Genomic DNA, 6,000 nt, shown 5'->3' on the forward strand with positions numbered 1-6,000 from the left:
TTTTATTCTTGGTGGGGGCATTGAGGAAAAAAGTTCAATTTTTAGAGGCTAACAATTTTTCCTTCCAAATTATATTCTTAAAGTTTAATTTTTTTACTTAAATTATCGGTTATGTTAATTATAATTATGATTTAAGTTTTTTAATTATAGTTTTAGAAAGATGTTATTCTTGAATTATCTTACTCAATTCAAATTCAAAATAATACTTCCTCTTTCAAATGATAAAGTGTAAGGACTGGATTTTGGCCCTCAGCCCACCAGAAATGGATGATGGCCCAATGAGCCCAAAACAATATATTTGTTAAAGAGAGGATCTTACAGGTAAGACTTAGCAAACCATGCATGGGCCACAAGAAATTGGATTCGCGCAAGAAAGATAAGAAAACACAGTTTTAAAGGAAAAATACTCCTCAGTCAAGTTCGAGAATCAAGTGTTCTTATATTCACTTAAGTTTCTTTAAGTACAAGATGTTCTCTCTTTCTTTTCCTCGCTTAGTGATTACCTCCCCTTTTTCTCACGGGTGTCTTTTCTTTATATAGTCTTATTCTTTTTCAATCCCAACCTTCAATATGTTGATTGTATAAGTGATTTTCTAGATACTTGTCCCATTAGAGCCCTCCTGGAACCTTTGTGTGTATTTGTAAGGCTCAATATCACTGTTCAAGTATCATTTCCACATAAATGCGACCAGTTGGTTAGATGCAAAACATTTAATGTGGTGGTAGCAGCCTTCTTCTCAGATATTTCCTAGTTTACTGTGGACTTTTTTATCTGAAGCTTGTCCGTAGAAGCATGGTACCCTCTCGCACGATATCCTCTAGGCAATCGGGCCCCAATCCCCCCATAACGTTTCCCGAGGAAGTTTGGATCCTCAAGAGACAACATTTGTTTGTCATTACTTATTCTTGTCCTCGTCCCTTTGCTTCACAAGCTTACCTTACTGTTCAACCCTCCTCGGGCCTCGCCCATGGCCCAATATTCCTACTCGGCTCATTTATCAACCTAATAAGATTCTTAAAAAAAAAAAAAAAAACAAGTTGTTTAATTGTCTTAAAATAAATAAATATTTAACTGAAAGTTCAATAGGCTATATAATTCTTATATTTAAAAAAGAAATAATTTTTATTGAAAGTAGTGACACTTTTAATATAAAATTAACAAAATCCACGATTTTTGTAATGGGTGATAAATACTTGCGTAAAATTGAGAAATTAATTTTGACACATGACATAAAATTAGATTTCAATTTTGAAATTTAATTAGATTTTCTCTCAATTTTGACTTTATATACACACACACACAGAAGTCATGTGAATTTTCAATCAAATTGAGCCCAAACTTCTTCTCCCCCCTCTTCTTAATCAAGTATTTTGACGACCGGCACATCTATTGGCAAAGTACGCCAAAAATATATACAATAGTGATAATTTTTTATCTGGATAGAGAAAAATCATTCATTGATTGAATCAGTCATTACTCATGATGTACTAAATTTATTTTCTTTTTAATAGAGTTACAAGTTTTTCATTAAATATATATATATATATATATATTTATATTTTTTGATGAACGCTACTTTTGTTAAATGCTAAGTCATAAACATAACTAAGTCCCAATATCTATTAACTATATAAAAAGTGGCTATGCCGCTACAGTGTTTACGCACTGTTTATTCAACGTATCCCACAGTTCATCTACAGTGGAAATTTGGTGAGGCACTTTGCCTTTTTTTTGTTTTGAATAGTAGTTACAGTACCAGGCGGCACTGTAGCTACAGTAGTTATAGTGTTTTTTTTTGGGTCTTCCGTTTGTTTTTTTTTTTGTTTTTTTTATTTTTTATATATATATTGTTATACTGAGACAACAAATTTCACAATATTTTTACAATTACTGAGATGTCAATTTCTTATAAGTCAAAATAAAATAATAAAATATGAAATTATGATCAACCACAACTGAAAATAAATGTTTTGTGAAAATGTTGTGACACTTGTTAGGTGAATGTGTAAAAGTTACAATACTTTTGGTTTGTTCAAGTGGCATTGTTGCTATAATAGATACAGTGTTTTTTTTTTCTTCAGTCTTCCGTTTGTACTTTTTTTTCTTTTAAATATTTATAAGAACCTGCATATATATTATTATATTGACACAACAAATTTCACAATATTTTCACAATTATTGAGGTATTAATTTCTTATAAGCCAAAATAAAATAATAAAATATGAAACTGTGATCAACTACAACTGAAAATAAATATTTTGTGAAAATGTTGACACTTGTTGGATGAATGTATAAAAACTACAGTACTTTTAGTTTGTTCAATATGTACTGTTCATCATTTTTTTTTTTAAATTTAAAATTTTTATTTTTTCCCAATCATCGATTTGTGCTTTTTTTTTTCTACAGTATTTTTGCACTGTTCATACAGTGTTTTTCACTGTTCATCTACAGTTCCATTTTGGTTAGCCACTTTGTCCTTTTTTTTTTTTTTTTTTTTAAGTTTTGAATAGTAGCTACAGTACCAAGCAGCACTATAACTACAGTAGCTACATTTTTTTTTTCCCTTTTATATATATCACTGTACATGTTTTTGCGCTGTACATCAACAGTGCCATTTTGTTGAGCCACTTTGTCTTTTTTTTTTTTTTTTTTTTTTTTTTTAAGTTTTGAACAGTAGCTACAATACCAAGTTGGTTTACTCAACTTTGTTGAGTTAAAATTCACTATTCCACATACAATTTTTTTGGGTTTCCTTTTTGTATATTTTTTTTCTTTACACACTATTTTAAGTAAAAACATATAGTTTTGCACACAAAAACAAAAACTTAGGAAAAAAACATTTTTCATCCTTTATGTTAGGGGTAGTTTACAATTTTTCCTTAAACTTTAAAATCATGCAATTTTTCCCTTAATATTTTGGAAAAGAATAAATATATCATATTGTTATTCTCACAGTTAAACCCTAATGAAAGCTTATGATTCTTAAAATATTTTATTATGTAATGTCTAAATTACTCTTGCTAAATTTTAACATCCTAAAAATTTTCTTTATGTATTTTGAGTTTTAAATGATAAAAATTCTTAAAAAGATAAAATGATGATATTCAATGACACAAGCCTTTTGTTATCCTTTTTTTTTTTTTTTTTTTTTTTTTTTTAGCAAAACTCAGTTGTTTATTGTTGGAAAATGATGATATTCATTATCATTCTTAGAAGCTTTTAGAGAATAAATATATTGTCTTTAGCAAGTAGGTACTAAAAAACTATTATAATTAAATAAATATTTATATGTTAAATAACTACCCTAACTTTGTGGTTGATCAAAATTCTTAAACGAATGAGATTAACTTTTTTCGACATAATTATCAAAATTCTTAAAATTAATGTCTCTTTTGATTAATGTAAATGATTCATATCTTTGTTTTATAATACAAATTAAATCTAGAATTGACCTTAATTACTACAGTACTTTTTTTCCACGGCAAGCATGTGCTGCCCTAACTAGTATTTATTAAAGGAGGGATTATCAATAAAAGACCCCCTCCATAATACTTAAAAGAATTTCTATATATAATATAGAACCCCCACAACCTCTACGATTCGTACGTGCTTATAAAGTATGAACTAATTTTCTTAACAAATTTCCTAAGCTTTCTCCTGGACGTGCCTCTTTGATTCATCTACCAAAAATTTTAAAATATTTATTAAGTAAAAAAATGAATAAAATGTAATTAGATGCCGTTTTGGCAATCATGATTGAAAGGCCTTTAAAGGAAAATAATTTGCGTTACCTGCCAACACCCGGATCTTGGTATTTTAGCAAGTTGAATCTAGGGCAGGTCTTTCTAAGTACTCATATTTCTTCTAATGATGAATTCATATTTTGATTACTTTGCAGTTTATCTGCAAATAAAAGGATTTAATTTAAAAATGATAATAATTTCAAGGAAACAAAAAACCAATTACAGTGATTTCAATTGTAAAAACAATACATATACAAATATGGTTTTCCCGTTATTTTTGCACCTATGAGTTACACCGTGATCATCACTAGTCGCTAAACCCACGATGCACAGCTTATTTTTAAATATAGTATATTTCAATTATAATTAAGAAAAATATCTCCACGATAAAATGAAAACAAAAACAAAACCAAAAAAATAGGCAAAAAACCAAACTTTCTCAAGAACTCAAAAGGTACAGGGAAAATATTCATTATTAAATAAAATTTACTTAAAAATTTTGTGCATCACTAAAGTGAGCTAGAAATTTGCAAATATTCCCTAAAACAAAATATTTTACAATCCTCAATTTCTCTCCCTATAGTTAAAAAACATATTTGAAAAATATTTAAATAAAAAAATGAAACAAACACTTTCAAAACCCAAAACTAAACAAAAATATGATTTAAAATTTTAAAAATAAAAAATAAATCACATCAAAATCCAAACTTTATCTCCCTAATATTCAAAACATAGAAAAAAAATATCTAAAAAATTTATAACAAAAATTTCAAGATCCAAAACCTAATAAAACAAACCAAAATTAAAATGAAATTAAACCCATACAAGATAAAATTATACAATAGTAATTAATTATTCAAACAGTTGGTAGATATGTTCAAATACTTGCAAAGTTGATTGTGTTATGATATAAACTCAAATTCTCATTTATAAAACAACCAAATATTAACCCAAACTAAATTCAAACCAAAGTCATAAGAGAGAGATGACTTGTGATGGGGAATCAAAAACCAAAATATATCAACTGAAAGTAGTGCTACAAGTGAGTCCAAATCTTCTGTCTTACTTTTCCTGCTCCACTAATAAAAACTTACCACATGTTCATTTGATTAATTAAATACTACCATTATTGACTTATTAATACTACCTTTATTAATTAATAGTATTTAATTTATCAAGTAAATATGTGGCAAGTTTCTAGAGAGAACCTTCGGTCAAGAGCTGGCGTAAAGAAGGCTCTTTACGCCACCAATGAATAAATGCCACCTCATATTTCTATTGAAAACCCAATACACTCCAGCGCACATAATTATAACTCAATTAAACTCAAAATCCTCACACAAGTATCAGACCTGAAGAACTAAACAGCTCCAACGTCTAAACCCATTTCACCTCCTCCTCTCCTCTCCTCTCTTCACAATCTTATATTTGCTTTGTGGGCTATATACCAAGCAACAGAAAGCAAATAAAACACCCACAACAGAAAACAGAAAACAGAAAAGCCACAGAATAGGAAAGAAAGACTCAAATTTTTCCCCTTCTATTCTAGATAACACACTCATATAATACATTCATGTCAAAACAAGAACAAGTAGTCAATATATGACCAAGAATCGCTCAAAATCAAGAACCATATTGCCAAACCAGCATCGTAGGTAGAGAAACAAGCCCTGAAGTAAACAAAATGAACAATCACAAATTGATAACAAATATACACCCACATAAGAAATCAACGTTTAGAAGAGAAAAATCAATAACAAATCAATACCCAGATGAGAAAAAGACAAACTCATAATGTTAACAACAAATATAGAGCCAAAAGAATCAAAATAATGAAGACCCATTAAGTAAGAAACAGAGAAGAATCAAGAAAAAGGTGTAAACGTTGAATGACGAGGTGGAGTCCGATGTGGCGGCGCCAGCTCCTTACTGATGTGTGCAGCAGTTTCAGCGGCGGGGTGGAGGTCCGGTAGTATAAGGAGAGGAGATGGAATGAGTTTAGGCATTGAACTTGTTTAGTTCTTCAGGTCTGATACGTGTTTGAGATTAAATTATAATTGTGTGTGTTGAAGTGTATTGGGTTTTCAGTAGAAATATGATGTGGCGTTTAATCATTGGTAGCGTAAAGAAGGCTCTTTACACGAGCTCCTGACTGAAGGTTCTCTCGAGTTTTTATTGGTGGAGTATAGAGTGGAGTAGGAAAAGTGGAACAAAAGATTTGGACTTTGCTACAAGTAAGAATAAAAAAATGATTGT

This window comes from Quercus robur, chromosome 3 (genome assembly GCF_932294415.1).
Source record: "Quercus robur chromosome 3, dhQueRobu3.1, whole genome shotgun sequence".
Taxonomy (NCBI): domain Eukaryota; kingdom Viridiplantae; phylum Streptophyta; class Magnoliopsida; order Fagales; family Fagaceae; genus Quercus; species Quercus robur.